Genomic DNA, 17587 nt, shown 5'->3' with positions numbered 1-17587 from the left:
ACAACTATTTTTAATTCTTTGCCAGCCAGTTCGTAGATCTCCATATCTTTGGGGTTACTGTAAATTTATTCTTTTTTTTTTTTTTTTTGGTAGTTTCATGTTTGTTGAGTTACTATAAATTTCTCTCTTTCTTTTGGTAGTCTCATGTTTGTTTTGTTTCTCATGTTCCTTGTAGTTTTGTGCTGATGTCCTTTGTAGGAGCATTCACTTCTTTTAAGCTTACAGACTGGATTCAGTAAAGAAAGACCTTTACTTAAGGGTGGGTATGAGGGGACTAGTTGGTCGTGTATGGAAGCTGCATCGCTGGCAGGGGTGGGCAGCATACTGTGGACTTAGGGCAGCTCCATTAGCTGAAGTCAGCACTGGAGATTGTTGGCAGTGAAGGCTGCAAATGTCTATAGCAGCAGCAAGAGCTTCTGGGGTCCTGGTGACAAAGGCTGTTGGACTGCCCCTGGTCTCCGTTGCCCCATTGATGGATATGGCCATGAGGCTCTCTTTTGGTGCCAGGGTGCAGACACACAGAATGGCAGCACCAAAGTCCAGGACTCAAGCATGTGTTTGGTATTGCCAGGGTGCCATGGCTCCAGCCCCAAAGGGAACACAGTAGTGTCTCCTGCTCCAGAGGGTTACAACAGCATGGACTCTGGGCAGCATAGGCAAAGACTAGAGGTGTCCTTATTGGAGAAGGTTGCAAGCTGTCTTTTGTGACAGTGAGGACTGTTAAGGTTGTTGGTAACAAAGGAGGTCCTTTCTGCTCTTTTTTTCCCTAACAAAGGAATATGGCTGAGGGAATTCCTCCTGGCACCAAAGGGTGCCATGCTAGAACATGGGGTAATACATGTAAGATGTTTTCTGTGCTTTTCTATGCCACTGTCCTCAGTTTTTGCACTCTACTAGGTTGCTACAATGTGTTAATTATACTCTAGAGCTGACCCAGATCTATTTTCATCAATGGATAGTTGTTAGATCATTATTGGGAAACAACAGCTCGGACCTCCTAGTCTACCCTCTTACACTGGAGTCTTCTTCACTTTTTTTTTTATGATTACATTTTCATGATTTATTTATTTTAAATTAGAAATTTGTACCTTTTAACTCCCATCACTTATTTCAAGCCCGTTTACCTCCTGCCTGTGACAACCACCAACCTATTCTCTGTATCTGTGCACTTGATTTTTGTTTTTAGATTCCACATATGAGATCATATCCTGTTCATCTTTCTCTGTCTGAATTATTGTACTTAGCATAATGCTGTCAAGATCCATTAATGTTGTCACAGATAGCAAGATTTCATTCTTTTTTAGGGCTGAATAAAATTCCATCTAAATAAATAAGTACAAATATATATAAATAATTTTCTTTTTTTTTTTTTTCAACATTTATTTATTTTTGGGACCGAGAGAGAGAGAGCATGAACAGGGGAGGGGCAGAGAGAGAGGGAGACACAGAATCGGAAACAGGCTCCAGGCTCTGAGCCATCAGCCCAGAGCCTGATGCGGGGCTCGAACTCACGGACTGCGAGATCGTGACCTGGCTGAAGTCGGATGCTTAACCGACTGCGCCACCCAGGCGCCCCTATAAATACATTTTCTTATCCATTTGCTTATCAGTGGACACTTGGGTTATTTCCATTTTCTTGGCTGTCATAAATAATGCCAAGTGAACATGGGGGTTAATATGTCTCTTCTAGTTAGTGTTTTCATTTTCTTCAGATACTCAGAAGTGGAATTGCTGAATCATATGGTAGCTCTACTTTTAATTTTTGAGGAAACTCCATACTGTTTTCCATTGTGATTGTACCAATTTACATTCCCATCAACAGTGCACTAGGATTTCCTTTTCTCCCCATACTCGCCAACACTTGTTATTTCCTATCCTTTTGATAATAGCCATTCTAACAAGTGTGAGGTGATAACTCATTTCGTTTTTATTTTCATTTCCCTGATTACTAATCATGTTGACCACATTTTCATGTATTTGTTGGCCATCTATGTGTCCTCTTTGGAAAAATCCATTCAGTTGCTCTGTCCATATTTTATTTTATTTTGTTTTTATTTTTTTAATATTTATTCATTTTTGAGAAAGAAACAGAGCGTGAGCAGGGTAGGGACAGAGAGAGAAGGAGACACAGCAGGCTCCTGGCTCTGAGCTGTCAGCACAGAGCCCGATGCATGGTTTGAACTCACAAACCATGAGATCATGATCTGAGCTGAAGTCAGACACTTAATCGCCTGAGCCACCCAGGCGCCTCTGCCCATATTTTAAATAAATTGTTTGGTTTTTGCTGTTGAGTTGTAGGAGTTCTTTATATATTTTGGATATTAATCCCTTATCAGATATATGGTTTTCAAGTATTTTCTCCCATTCAAATAGGTTGCTTTTTTCATTTTGTTGATAGTACCTTTATTGTGCAGAAGCTTTTATGTAGTCCCATTTAATTTTTTGCTTTTTTGCTTATGCTTTTGATGTTGAATCCAAAAAAGTCCTCACCAAGACCAGTGTCAAGGACCAAGCCTTTGTTTCCTTCTAGGAGTTCTGTGGCTTTAGGTCTTAAATTAAAGTTTTTAATCCATTATGAGTTAATTTTTATATCTGGTTTATGATAATGGTCCAGTTTCATAGTTTTACATGTGGCTGTCCAGTTTTTCCAACACCTATTTAAGAGACTGCCCTTTCCCTATTGTATATTTCTTGGCTCTTTTGTAGTGAGTTGATAGACTATATATGCATAGGTTTATTTCTGGGCTATTTCATTGCTGTGTGTGTCTGTTTTTGTGACAATACCATACTATTTTGATTACTGCAGCTTTGTAATACAGTTTGAAATCAGGGAGTGTGATGCCCCTAGCATCTTTCTCAAGATTGCTTTGACTCTTTGGGGTCTTTTGTGATTACATACAAATTTTAGAATTGTTTCTTCCAGTTCAGTGAAAAATGCCATTGGAATTTTGATGGGGATTGCATTGAATTTGCAGATTGCTTTGGTTAGTATGGACTTTTTAACAGTATTAATTATTCCACTCCATAAGCACAGAATATCTTTCCATTTATTTCTCTTCTTTAATTTTTTTCATCAATGCCTTATAGTTGTCACTGTATAGGTTTTTCACCTCTTTGATTAAATATATTCCTAGGTATTTTATTTTTTTATTATAACTGGGATTGTTTTTGTTTTTTTCTTCTGATAGCTTGTGTATAGAAACATACCAGTTTTCTGTATCTTGATTTTTATATCCTACAACTTTACTGAATTCATGTATTCAAAGAGTTTTTTGGTAGAGTCTTTAGGGTTTTCTATGTATAATGTGTCATTTGCAAATAGTGACAGTTTTACTTCCTTACTGATTTGGATGCCTTTTATTTCTTTTCCTTGCCTAATTGCTGTGGCTAGGACTTCCAATAGGATGTTAAATAAATTAGTGAGAGTGGCATCTTTTTTCCTGATCTTAGAGGAAAAACTCTTCAGCTTTTCACCATTCAGTATGATATTAGCTCTGGGCTTGTTATATATGGCTTCCATTATGTTGAGATACATTCCCTCTGTACTCACTTTGTTGAGAATTTTTTTATCATAAATGGACATTGAATTTTATCAGATATTTTTTCTGCATATTGATATGACCACATGATTTTTATTCTTCATTTTGTTAATATGGTATATCTCATTGATTGATTTCCAAATATTGAACCATCCTTGCATCTTTGGAATAAATTTTACCTGATCATGCTATATGATCCTTTTAGTGTGTTGTTGAATTCAGTTTGCTAATATTTTGTTGAGGACTATGTATGTTCATCCAGAATATGGGCCTGTAATTCTCCTTCTTGTGGTGTTCTTGTCTGGTTTTGGTATCAGAGTAATGCTGGCCTCAAAATGAATTTGAAAGTGTTCCCTCCTCTTACTTCACGTTGTTGTTGTTGCTTTACCACTGAATTTTGTGAGTTCATATAGTCTAGATATAAGTTTTTTGTCAAATGTATAATTTGTACATTTTTATACTAGTCTGTGCCTTGTCTTCTCATCCTCTTCATAAAGTCTTTAGCAGAGTGTAAATTTTTAATTTTGATGAAGTCCGATTTATCAGAGTGTTTTGTTGTTGTGTCTAAGAATGCTTCACCAAGTTTTTGGTCCAAAGTTTTTCTCCACATTTTAAAAAATTAGGTCATTTTACATTTACATTTACATTAATGGTGCATTTTGAGTTAATTCCTGTATAGTGAAGTTTACGTTGAGATCATTTTGTTGCCTGTGGATATCTACTTGTTCTGTACCATTACCTTTCTTCCATTGAATTTTTTCCTTTGCCAAAAATCAGTTGGCTGTATTTTCATTGGTTAGTTTCTGGGTTTTCTAAATCAGGTAAAGTGATGCTTCCCAAATCATACTTCTTCAACATTGTTTTATCTCTTCTGGTTACTTCAGCTTTACATATAAATTTAGAATAATGTTGTGGTTTTTTTGTTTTTTTTTTTTTAATTTTTTTTTTCAACGTTTATTTATTTTTGGGACAGAGAGAGACAGAGCATGAACGGGGGAGGGGCAGAGAGAGAGGGAGACACAGAATCGGAAACAGGCTCCAGGCTCCGAGCCATCAGCCCAGAGCCCGACGCGGGGCTCGAACTCACGGACTGCGAGATCGTGACCTGGCTGAAGTCAGACGCTTAACCGACTGCGCCACCCAGGCGCCCCAATGTTGTGTTTTTTAAAATCTTACTTGCTCTGGCAATTACATTTAATGTATCAGTTTCCAATTCTTATAAGAGTTAATATCTGTACTGTGTTACAATCCATAAACAAATGATATATACTTATTTAGATCTTTGATTTCTTTTATCAGGGTTTTATAGTTTTCAGTATAAAAGTCCTGTACATGTTTTATTCAATGTATACCTCAATCAGTAATCAATTTTTGATTATTTTGAGGGATTGTAAACGGCATTGTATTTTACTTTGTTTTCTTATGAGTTGCTAGTTTATAGAATATTTTTATATGTCCTTTTATGCTGAGAGCTTGCTGAACTTTCTTAGGAGTGGTAAGAGCAGTGGTAATTTGCCTTGTTTCCAGTCTTAGAGGGAAAGCATCAGTCTTTCACCAGGTTATATTATTTGGCAGGAGGTCTTTTACATTCTTCATCAACTTGAGGAAGCTCTCTTATTTCTCCTATTTCCAGTTTTCAGAGAGTATTTCTTATGAATGGATTTTGAATTTTGTCAAAAAACATTTTTGTATCTACTTGCTATAATTTTATGGTTTTTCTTATTTATCTCATTAATGTGGTAGACTACATTGAATGATTTTTAAATACTGAATCAGCCACGGGGCGCCTGGGTGGCGCAGTCGGTTAAGCGTCCGACTTCAGCCAGGTCACGATCTCGCGTTCTGTGAGTTCGAGCCCCGCGTCAGGCTCTGGGCTGATGGCTCAGAGCCTGGAGCCTGTTTCCGATTCTGTGTCTCCCTCTCTCTCTGCCCCTCCCCCGTTCATGCTCTGTCTCTCTCTGTCCCAAAAAAAATAAATAAACGTTGAAAAAAAAAAAAATTTAAATACTGAATCAGCCTTGCATACTTGGAATAAACCTTACTTGGTCATGTCATATAATTCTTTTTTTGTTGATAAATTCTGTTTGCTAATATTTCTTTTAATGTTTATTTATTTTGAGAGACAGAGAGAGCGAGCGCAACCGGGGGAGGGGCAGAGAGAGAGAACCCTAAGCAGGCTTTGCACTGTCGGCCCAGATCCCAACCAGGGACTCAAACTCCAAAACCATGAGATCATGACCTGAGTCCAGATCAAGAGTTGGATGCCTAACCGACTGAGCCACTCAGGTGCCCCATGTTTGCTAATATTTTTAAAGTAGTTTTGCATCTCTATTCATGAGGTAAATTGGTCTATGGTTTTATACTGTCTTTGTCTTAGTATTCACATCAGGATAATGTTGACCTCATAAAACTGGTCTGAAATTGTTCTCTCCTTTCTATTATCTGGAAGAGATTGTGTGAAAATTATGTTTATTTTTCTTTAAATGTTTGGTAGAATTCTTTTTTTTTATAGTAAAAAGCTTTAATTTAATAGAGTGAATGTGTTTTTATAGGCAACCAATTAGCAGATTAATGAGCCATTTAACTTTCTTTACTTAAAACCAATAGTCAAGAAAGATGAACCCAAAATGCATCCTCTTATACTGACCAACATAACTAAGTACAAATGAAGTCAGTGGCATACCCCCACTAGCATGCTGCGCTGTATGTCAATAAAACAAGCCCTCCCCCGCCCCAAGCCCTGGCCCCCTGGCAAACATGGATAAATGATGGTGCACTGCACAATGATACCATTAGGTGAGAACTTTGGTTCGTATAGTTGGGTGCCACAGGGGTTGCACTGAAAACCCGCAGCCCGGGCACCCAAAGTCAGTCAGCCATGGTAAGCTCGTGGCATCAGCCGTGTTCCTTCCACAACACCAGGTGAATACTGTGGTCAGGCATGCTGGTGGCAAAGACCAAGCCCATGTCATTGTGCCCATCCAGTCCATTGAGCCAGGATGCTTTGCCCGCCAGGCAGCTTGAGCCTCTCTTTGATTTCCTGTACTCTGGCAGAGGCCAGCGGCTAATCAGGCTCTCTGTCCTCAAGCCCATGGTATACAGGTAGCGGTTGTCAAACAGCAGAGCAAAGATATCTCCAAAGCCAAGCAAGGCCAAGTTTGCTATCTCAGGAGTCTTGATGACCCTGAGAATATCGTAACTGGCAAAGTCCCACTGGTAGAGACCCAGTGCGGAACTACAGACAATGTATTTGCCATCAAAATGAAGTCTTGGCTGCAGGCAGATACTCCTTCCTCAGAGACAGACAATGTCTTCAAGCATTTGCAGTTAATTTCTCTCCCAATCGGCCAAATCTTGATCTCATATTTGTCCACACTTAAGAGTATATAGTCTCCAGGGCTGTGCAAAAGAGACTTGACTTTGCACTTCTGCAAAACCACCTGTACAGAGAAGTCCATCTTTGTAGTAAGTGCATACACTCTGGCACTGTGTCCAATTAATGATGAGGTCTCAAAGGTTTCATGGTCCTCCAGTTGCTTCATTCTCAAAATAGCCTTCAAATAAACCTTCTTCCAGTGCAAAGCGTCCTGAGCAGAATCATCTATCTGCCAGCCCAGATTTTTACGTGTAGTCTGCCACACCTCCGTACAGGCACTTATCACCTTATTCCACTGTTTAGAGACAAGGCAGCATGTGAGTAAAGTCTGGGGATCGAGCCATTTTAACAAAAACTGAGCTCCAGGTGAAGGAGTTTGAGCAAGTCCCGCTTGAGGAGAGGCTCCAGGTTATTGGAGAGATGCCTGAGCTGGACTGCCCCACTCAGACTAATCAGGTGATCCAGAGTTCCATTTTTTTCTGCAAGTCCGTCAGAGAAAGAAATGTAACAGAAATGTTATCAAGCCATGTCTCAAAGTCCTTTCTCTCTGTAAGGTTATGGAAAAATTTACCTGAGCCAGCGTCTCGGGGCCCGGGACCTCGCGCCGGGCTCACACCAACTAGGCGTGCTCCAGCCACCAGAGCCTCGTAGCGGCCAGGTCCGCTCCGCGGCCATGGTGCTTGGACCAGCAGCCGTCTCTCGGGGTCTGCAACCTGTTTGGTAGAATTCTTTAGCAAAAGTATCTGGTCCTGGAGATTTTTTTGTGTGTTTAAATTACAAATTCAGTTTCTTTAATAGTTATTGGACAATTTAATTATCACGTTTAGGTTAATTGTATTATTTTTGCTTTCCTAGCAATTAGTTCATTTTATGTGTCAGATTTATGTGCATAGAGTTCACGATATTATTCTTTTGTTATAATTTTGGTGTCAGTGGGTTCTGTTTTTTATACCCTTGTTTTATATGTCATATTGATCATTTGTCTTATTTTTTCTTGTTCATTGTTTCTAGAAGTTTGTCAATTTTATTCTTTTCATGCAGCTTTCTTTTACTGGATTTTTTAAAAATTGTTTTCTGTTTCCAATTTCATTGATTTCTGCTCTTGAGTTTTCCTTCTGCTGAAGTTGGGTTTATTGTGCTCTCATGCTTTTTTTTAATGTTTATTTTTGAGAGAGAAAGACAGAGCGCGAGCTGGGGAGGGGCAGAGAGGGAGATGCAGAAACCGAAGCAGACTCCAGGCTCTGAGCTGTCAGTACAGACCCCAATGCAGAGCTCAAACCCATGAACCATGAGATCATGACCTGAGCCAAAGTCAGATGTTTAACCAACTGAGCCACCCAGACGCCCCTATTGATTTGAGACATTTTTTTTCTTTTCTAAAGTAAACATTTAGTGCTATAAATTTCTCAGCACTCCTTTAGCTGTATTATACAAATTGTGTATCAAGTCACTAAAACAAATTCTTCATTTATATTTCCTAATGTATCTCCTCCATTATAGATTACAGTATGTGATCTTGAAGAAATGTATTTAAAACATAACTATTTACTTAATACTCACTAGTTGGTAGATACCTGTGCAATTCTCAAGCTATTTAATAGCACAGCCTTTAATTTTCCTAGAGTGGTTTGAACACTTAGCCAAGCATTCAACTAAGTACTAGAAAAGTAATTATGAACAAAATATAGAATGTCTGCTTTCAGAAAGTTCAGCATTCTAGGGGGAAATTAAAATTAAATTTTATAAGCAAATACAGCTCTGCAAAATGATAAGCACCAGGAAGCAAAATTATACAATGCAGTTTTTCTAATTGCAGTACTTGACTTCAGGGAGCTTAATGAAACCTTTCCATTTAAAAAAACAAAATGGTGCTATTTGTTGAGGCTGGGTCGGGGAGGGGTTCACTAGACTACTTTTTTTTTTTTTAATTTTTTAAATATTTATTTATTTTGTTTGTTTTGTTTTTAACTTTGTTTCTTAAAATTTATATCCAAATTAATATATAGTGAAGCAATGACTTTTTTTTCAATATATGAAATTTATTGTCAAATTGATTTCCATACAACACCCAGTGTTCATCCCAAAAGGTGCCCTCCTCAATACCCATCACCACCCTCCCCTCCCTCCCACCCCCCCATCAACCCTCAGTTTGTTCTCAGTTTTTAAGAGTCTCTTATGCTTTGGCTCTTTCCCACTCTAACCTCTTTTTTTTTTTCCCCACCCCTCCCCCATGGGTTTCTGTTAAGTTTCTCAGGATCCACATAAGAGTGAAAACATATGGTATCTGTCTTTCTCTGTATGGCTTATTTCACTTAGCATCACACTCTCCAGTTCCATCCATGTTGCTACAAAGGGCCATATTTCATTCTTTCGCATTGCCACGTAGTACTCCATTGTGTATACAAACCACCATTTCTTTATCCATTCATCAGTTGATGGACATTTAGGCTCTTTCCATAATGTGGCTATTGTGGAGAGTGCTGCTATAAACATTGGCGGACACGTGCCCCTATGCATCAGTACTCCTGTATCCCTTGGGTAAATTCCTAGTAGTGCTGTTGCTGGGTCATAGGGTAGGTCTATTTTTAATTTTCTGAGGAACCTCCACACTGTTTTCCAGAGCGGCTGCACCAGTTTGCATTCCCACCAACAGTGCAAGAGGGTTGCTGTTTCTCCACATCCTCTCCAGCATCTGTAGTCTCCTGATTTGTTCATTTTGGCCACTCTGACTGGCGTGAGGTGATATCTGGGTGTGGTTTTGATTTGTATTTCCCTGATGAGTGACGTTGAGCATCTTTTCATGTGCCTGTTGGCCATCCGGATGTCTTCTGTAGAGAAGTGTCTATTCATGTTTTCTGCCCATTTCTTCACTGGGTTGTTTTTCAGGTGTGGAGTTTGGTGAGCTCTTTATAGATTTTGGATACTAGCCCTTTGTCCGATATGTCGTTTGCAAATATCTTTTCCCATTCTGTTGGTTGCCTTTTAGTTTTGTTGGTTGTTTCCTTTGCTGTGCAGAAGCTTTTTATCTTCATAAGGTCCCAGTAATTCATTTTTGCTTTTAATTCCCTTGTCTTTGGGGATGTGTCAAGTAAGAGATTGCTATAGCTGAGGTCAGAGAGGTCTTTTCCTGCTTTCTCCTCTAGGGTTTTGATGGTTTCCTGTCTCATATTCAGGTCCTTTATCCATTTTGAGTTTATTTTTGTGAATGGTGTGAGAAAGTGGTCTAGTTTCAACCTTCTGCATGTTGCTGTCCAGTTCTCCCAGCACCATTTGTTAAAGAGACTGTCTTTTTTCCATTGGATGTTCTTTCCTGCTTTGTCAAAGATGAGTTGGCCATACATTTGTGGGTCTAGTTCTGGGGTTTCTATTCTATTCCATTGGTCTGTGTGTCTGTTTTTGTGCCAATACCATTGCTGTCTTGATGATGACAGCTTTGTAGTAGAGGCTAAAGTCTGGGATTGTGATGCCTCCTGCTTTGGTCTTCTTCAAAATTACTTTGGCTATTCGGGGCCTTTTGTGGTTCCATATGAATTTTAGGATTGCTTGTTCTAGTTTCAAGAAGAATGCTGGTGCAATTTTGATTGGGATTGCATTGAATGCGTAGATAGCTTTGGGTAGTATTGACATTTTGACAATATTTATTCTTCCAATCCATGAGCAGGGAATATCTTTCCATTTCTTTAAATCTTCTTCAATTACCTTCATAAGTTTTCTATAGTTTTCAGCATACAGATCTTTTACATCTTTGGTTAGATTTATTCCTAGGTATTTTATGCTTCTTCGTGCAACTGTGAATGGGATCAGTTTCTTTATTTGTCTTCCTGTTGCTTCATTGTTAGTGTATGAGAATGCAACTGCTTTCTGTACATTGATTTTGTATCCTGCGACTTTGCTGAATTCATGTATCAGTTCTAGCAGACTTTTGGTGGAGTCTATCGGATTTTCCATGTATAGTATCATGTCGTCTGCAAAAAGTGAAAGCTTGACTTCATCTTTGCCAATTTTGATGCCTTTGATTTCCTTTTGTTGTCTGATTGCTGATGCTAGAACTTCCAACACTATGTTAAACAACAGCGGTGAGAGTGGGCATCCCTGTTGTGTTCCTGATCTCAGGGAAAAAGCTCTCAGTTTTTCCCCATTGAGGATGATGTTAGCTGTGGGCTTTTCATATATGGCTTTTATGATGTTTAAGTATGTTCCTTCTATCCCGACTTTCTCAAGGGTTTTTATTAAGAAAGGGTGCTGAATTTTGTCAAAGGCCTTTTCTGCATCGATTGACAGGATCATATGGTTCTTATCTTTTCTTTGATTAATGTGATGTATCACGATGATTGATTTGCGAATGTTGAACCAGCCCTGCATCCCAGGAATGAATCCCACTTGATTATGGTGAATAATTCTTTTTATATGCTGTTGAATTCGATTTGCTAGTATCTTATTGAGAATTTTTGCATCCATATTCGTCAGGGATATTGGCCTGTAGTTCTCTTTTTTTACTGGGTCTCTGTCTAGTTTAGGAATCAAAGTAATACTGGCTTCATAGAATGAGTCTGGAAGTTTTCCTTCCCTTTCTATTTTTTGGAATAGCTTGAGAAGGATAGGTATTATCTCTGCTTTAACCTTTTATTTATTTTTGAGACAGAGAGAGACAGAGCATGAACGGGGAGGGGCAGAGAGAGAGGGAGACACAGAATCGGAAGCAGGCACCAGGCTCTGAGCCATCAGCCCAGAGACCGACGTGGGGCTCAAACTCACGGACCATGAGATCGTGACCTGGGCCGAAGTCGGACGTTTAACCGAATGAGCCACCCAGGCGCCCCTATCTCTGCTTTAAACGTCTGGTAGAACTCCCCTGGGAAGCCATGTGGTCCTGGACTCTTATTTGTTGGGAGATTTTTGATAACTGATTCAATTTCTTCGCTGGTTATGGGTCTGTTCAAGCTTTCTATTTCCTCCTGATTGAGTTTTGGAAGAGTGTGGGTGTTTAGGAATTTGTCCATTTCTTCCAGGCTGTCCAATTTGTTGGCCTATAATTTTTCATAGTATTCCCTGATAATTGTTTGTATTTCTGAGGGACTGGTTGTAATAATTCCATTTTCATTGATGATTTTATCTATTTGGGTCATCCCCCTTTTCTTTTTGAGAAGCCTGGCTAGAGGTTTATCAATTTTGTTTATTTTTTCAAAAAACCAACTCTTGGTTTCGTTGATCTGCTCTACAGTTTTTTTAGATTCTATATTGTTTATTTCTGCTCTGATCTTTATTATTTCTCTTCTTCTGCTGGGTTTGGGGTGTCTTTGCTGTTCTGCTTCTATTTCCTTTAGGTGTGCTGTTAGATTTTGTATTTGGGATTTTTCTTGTTTCTTGAGATAGGCGTGGATTGCAATGTATTTTCCTCTCAGGACTGCCTTCGCTGCATCCCAAAGCATTTGGATTGTTGTATTTTCATTTTCATTTGTTTCCATATATTTTTTAATTTCTTCTCTAATTGCCTGGTTGACCCACTCATTCTTTAGTAGGGTGTTCTTTAACTTCCATGCTTTTGGAGGTTTTACAGACTTTTTCCTCTGGTTGATTTCAAGCTCCATAGCATTGTGGTCTGAAAGTATGCATGGTATAATTTCAATTCTTGTATAATTATGAAGGGCTGTTTTGTGACCCAGTATGTGATCTGTGTTGGAGAATGTTCCATGTGCACTCGAGAAGAAAGTATATTCTGTTGCTTTGGGATGCAGAGTTCTAAATATATCTGTCAAGTCCATCTGATCAATGTATCATTCAGGGCCCTTGTTTCTTTATTGACTGTGTGTCTAGATGGTCTGTCCATTTCTGTAAGTGGAGTGTTAAAGTCCCCTGCAATTACCACATTCTTATCAATAAGGTTGCTTATGTTTGTGAGTAATTGTTTTATATATTTGGGGGCTCCCGTATTTGGCGATAGACATTTGTAATTGTTAGCTCTTCCTGCTGGGTAGACCCTGTAATTATTATATAATGACCTTCTTAATCTCTTGTTACAGTCTTTAATTTAAAGTCTAGTTTGTCTGATATAAGTATGGCTACTCCAGCTTTCTTTTGGCTTCCAGTAGCATGATAAATAGTTCTCCATCCCCTCACTCTCAATCTGAAGGTGTCCTCAGGTCTAAAATGAGTCTCTTGTAGTCAGCAAATAGATGTGTCTTGTTTTTTTATCATTCTGATACCCTATGTCTTTTGGTTGAAGCATTTAATCCATTTACAGTCAGTGTTATTATAGAAAGATATGGGTTTAGAGTCATTGTGATGTCCGTAGGTTTCATGCTTGTAGCGATGTCTCTGGTACTTTGTCTCACAGGATCCCCCTTAGGATCTCTTGTAGGGCTGGTTTGGTGGTGACAAATTCCTTCAGTTTTTGTTTGTTTGGGAAGACCTTTATCTCTCCTTCTATTCTAAATGACAGACTTGCTGGATAGAGGATTCTCGGCTGCATATTTTTTCGTTCATCACATTGAAGATCCCCTGCCAATCCTTTCTGGCCTGCCAAGTTTCAAAAGAGAGATCAGTCACGAGTCTTATAGGTCTCCCTTTATATGTAGGGCACGTTTACCCCTTGCTGCTTTCAGAATTTTCTCTTTATCGTATTTTGCCGGTTTCACTATGATATGTCGTGCAGAAGATCGATTCAAGTTACGTCTGAAGGGAGTTCTCTGTGCCTCTTGGATTTCAATGCCTTTTTCCTTCCCCAGATCAGGGAAGTTCTCAGCTATGATTTCTTCAAGTACCCCTTCAGCACCTTTCCCTCTCTCTTCCTCCTCTGAATACCAATAATGCGTATATTATTTCTTTTTAGTGCATCACTTAGTTCTCTAATTTTCCCCTCATACTCCTGGATTCTTTTATCTCTCTTTTTCTCAGCTTACTCTTTTTCCATAATATTATGTTCTAGTTCACCTATTCTCTCCTCCGCCTCTTCAATCCAAGCTGTGGTTGTTTCCATTTATTTTGCACCTCGTTTATAGCGTTTTTCAACTCCTCCTGACTATTCCTTAGTCCCTTGATCTCTGTAGCAATAGATTCTCTGCTGTCCTCTATACTGTTTTCAAGCCCAGCGACTAATTTTAAGAGTATTATTCTAAATTCACTTCTGTTATATTATTTAAATCCTTTTTGATCAGTTCATTAGCTGTTGTTATTTCCTGGAGATTCTTTTGAGGGGAATTCTTCCGTTTGGTCATTTTTGATAGTCCCTGGTGTGGTGTGGACCTGCAGGGCACTTCCCCTGTGCTGTGGTGTATAACTGGATTTGGTAGGCGGGGCCGAGTCAGACCTGATGTCTGCCCCCAGCCCACCACTGGGGACACAGTCAGACTGGTGTGTGCCTTCTCTTCCCCTCTCCTAGGGGCGGGATTCACTGTGGGGTGGGGTGGCCTGTCTGGGCTACTTGCACACTGCCAGGCTTGTGGTGCTGGGGATCTGGCGTATTAGCTGGGGTGGGTAGGCAAGGTGATTGGGGGGAGGAGGAGCAGGCTTAGCTCGCTTCTCCTTAGGTGATCCACTTCAGGAGGGGCCCTGTGGCAGCAGGAGGGAGTCAGACCCGCTGCCGGAGGGGTGGTTCTGCAGAAGCACAGCCTTAGGTGTTTGCGCGGAGCAAGCAAGTTCCCTGGCAGGAACTGGTTCCCTTTGGGATTTTGGCTGGGGGATGGGCGAGGGAGATGGCGCTGGCGAGCTCCTTTGTTCCCCGCCAAACTGAGTTCTGTCCTCCCGGGGCTCAGCAACTCTCCCTCCCGTTGTCCTCCTGCCTTCCCGCTCTCTGAGCAGAGCTGTTAACTTATGACCTCCCAGACGCTAAGTCCCGCTTGCTGTCGGAACACAGTCTGTCTGGCCCCTCCAGTTTTGCAAGCCAGACTCGGGGGCTCTGCTTGGCCGGCGGGCTGCCCCTCTGCCCCAGCTCCCTCCCGCCAGTCCATGTAGCGCGCACCGCCTCTCCGCCCTCCCTACCCTCTTCCATGGGCCTCTCATCTGCGCTTTGCTCCAGAAACTCCATTCTGCTAGTCTTCTGGCGGTTTTCTGGGTTATTTAGGCTGGTGTAGGTGGAATCTAAGTGATCAGCAGGACGCGCGGTGAGCCCAGCATCCTCCTACACCGCCATCTTCCCTAGAAAGCAAAATTTTAGTAGATTCCTTAATGCCCTTACCCTTTTATTTTTTTTTCTTTATTTTTTTTTTCAACGTTTATTTATTTTTTTTGGGACAGAGAGAGACAGAGCATGAACGGGGGAGGGGCAGAGAGAGAGGGAGACACAGAATCGGAAACAGGCTCCAGGCTCTGAGCCATCAGCCCAGAGCCTGACGCGGGGCTCGAACTCACGGACCGCGAGATCGTGACCTGGCTGAAGTCGGACGCTTAACCGACTACGCCACCCAGGCGCCCCGCCCTTACCCTTTTAGACCATCCCTCCTCCCACAGCCCTTCCAGCAACCCTCAGTTTGTTCTCCATATTTATGAGTCTCTTCTGTTTTGTCCCCCTCCCTGTTTTTATATTATTTTTGTTCCCCTTCCCTTATGTTCATCTGTTTTGTCTCTTAAAGTCCTCATATGAGTGAAGTCATATGATTTTTGTCTTTCTCTGACTAATTTCTCTTAGCATAATACCCTCCAGTTCCATCCACATAGTTGCAAATGGCAAGATTTCATTCTTTTTGATTTCCAAGTAATACTCCATTGTATACCACATTTTCTTTATCCATTCATCCACCGATGGACATTTGGGCTCCTTCCATACTTTGGCTACTGTTGATAGTGCTGCTATAAACATGGGGGTGCGTGTGTCCCTTCGAAACAGCACACCTGTATCCCTTGGATAAATGCCTAGTAGTGCAATTGCTGGGTTGTAGGGTAGTTCTGTTTTTAGTTTTTTGAGAAAACTCCATACTGTTTTCCAGAGTGGCTGCACCAGCTTGCATTGCCACCAACAATGCAAAAGAAATCCTCTTTCTCCACATCCTCACCAACATCTGTTGTTGCCTGAGTTGTTAATGTTAGCCATTCTGACAGGTGTGAAGTGGTATCTCATTGTGGTTTTGATTTCTATTTCCCTAATGATGAGTGATGTTGAGCATTTTTTCATGTTTCAGTTGGCCATCTGGATGTCTTCTTTGGAGAAGTGTCTATTCATGTCTTTCTGCCATTTCTTCATAGGATTATTTGATTTTTGGGTGTTGAGTTTACTACGTTCTTTGTAGATTTTGGATACTAACCCTTTATCTGATATGTCATTTGCAAATACCTTCTCCCATTCCTTCAGTTGCCTCTTAATTTTGCTGATTGTTTCCTTTGCTGTGCAGAAGCTTTTTATTTTGATGAGGTCCCAGTAGTTCATTTTTGCTTTTGTTTCCCTTGCCTCCGGAGATGTGTTGAGTAAGAAATTGCTGCAGGCAAGATCAGAGAGGTTTTTGCCTGCTTTCTCCTCGAGGATTTTGATGGCTTCCTGTCTTACATTGAGGTCTTTCATCCACTTCCGAGTTTATTTTTGTGTATGGTGTAAGAAAGTGGTCCAGGTTCATTTTTCTGCATGTCACTCTCCAGTTTTCCCAGCACCACTTGCTGAAGAGACTGTCTTTATTCCATTGGATATTCTTTCCTGCTTTGTCAAAGATTAGTTGCCCATACGTTTGTGGTTCCATTTCTGGATTCTCTACTCTATTCCACTGATCTGAGTGTCTGTTCTTCTGCCAGTAACTTACTGTCTTGATGATTACAGCTTTGTAGTATAGCTTGAACTCTGGGATTGTGATGCCTCCTGCTTTGGTTTTCTTTTTCAAGATTGCCTTGGCTATTCGGGGTCTTTTCTGGTTCCATACAAATTTTAGGATTATTTGTTTTAGCTCTGTAAAGAATGCTGGTGTTACTTTCATAGGGATCACGTTGAATATATAGATTGCTTTGGGTAGCATTGACATTTTCACAATATTTGTTCTTCCTATCCAGGAGCATGGAATCTTTTTCCATTTCTTTGTGTCTTCTTAAATTTCTTTCATCAGCTTTCTATAGTTTTCAGCATACAGATTTTTCACCTCTTTGGTTAGATTTATTCCTAGGTATTTTATGGTTTTTGGTACAACTGTAAATGGAATCGATTCCTTGACTTCTCTTTCTGTCGCTTCATTGTTGGTGTATAGGAATGCAACCGATTCCTGTGAATTGATTTTATATCCTGCAACTTTGCTGAATTCATGAATCAGTTCTAGCAGTTTTTTGGTGGAAGCTTGTGGGTTTTCCTTATAGAGTATCATGTCACCTGTGAAGAGGGAAAGTTTGACCTCCTCCTGGCCAATTTGGATGCCTTTTATTTCTTTGTGTTGTCTGATTGCAGAGGCTAAGACTTCCAATACTATGTTGAATAACAGTGGCGAGAGTGGACATCCCTGTCTTATTCCTGTCCTTAGGGGGAAAACTCTCAGTTTTTCCCCATTGAGGATGATATTAGCGTTGGGTTGCTTGTATATGGCTTTTATGATCTCGAGGTATGATCCTTCTATCCCTACTCTCTTGAGGGTTTTTATCAAGAAAGGATGCTGTATTTTGTCAAATGCTTTCTCATCATCTATTGAGAGGATCATATGGTTCTTGTCCTTTCTTTTATTAATGTGATGAATCACGTTAATTGTTTTGTGAATATTGAACCAGCCCTGCA

The 17587-nt window shown here is 40.3% G+C and overlaps 1 protein-coding gene and 1 pseudogene across 1 annotated transcript in view; one reads left to right on the top strand and one right to left on the bottom strand.

Moving 5' to 3' along the window:
* Positions 1-17587, top strand: part of ZNF782 (zinc finger protein 782) — a 77034-nt gene that overhangs the window by 18587 nt on the left and 40860 nt on the right. The gene's annotated exons all lie outside the window — the stretch shown is intronic.
* LOC147574797 (F-box/WD repeat-containing protein 2 pseudogene) lies at positions 6416-15043 on the bottom strand (annotated as a pseudogene).

The sequence above is a fragment of the Puma concolor genome, chromosome D4, assembly GCF_028749965.1.
Source record: "Puma concolor isolate L17-30 chromosome D4, mPumCon1.1.hap2, whole genome shotgun sequence".
NCBI classification, from domain to species: domain Eukaryota; kingdom Metazoa; phylum Chordata; class Mammalia; order Carnivora; family Felidae; genus Puma; species Puma concolor.
Note: the sequence above shows the minus strand (reverse complement) of the source record. Positions and strands in the feature narration are given on the sequence as shown.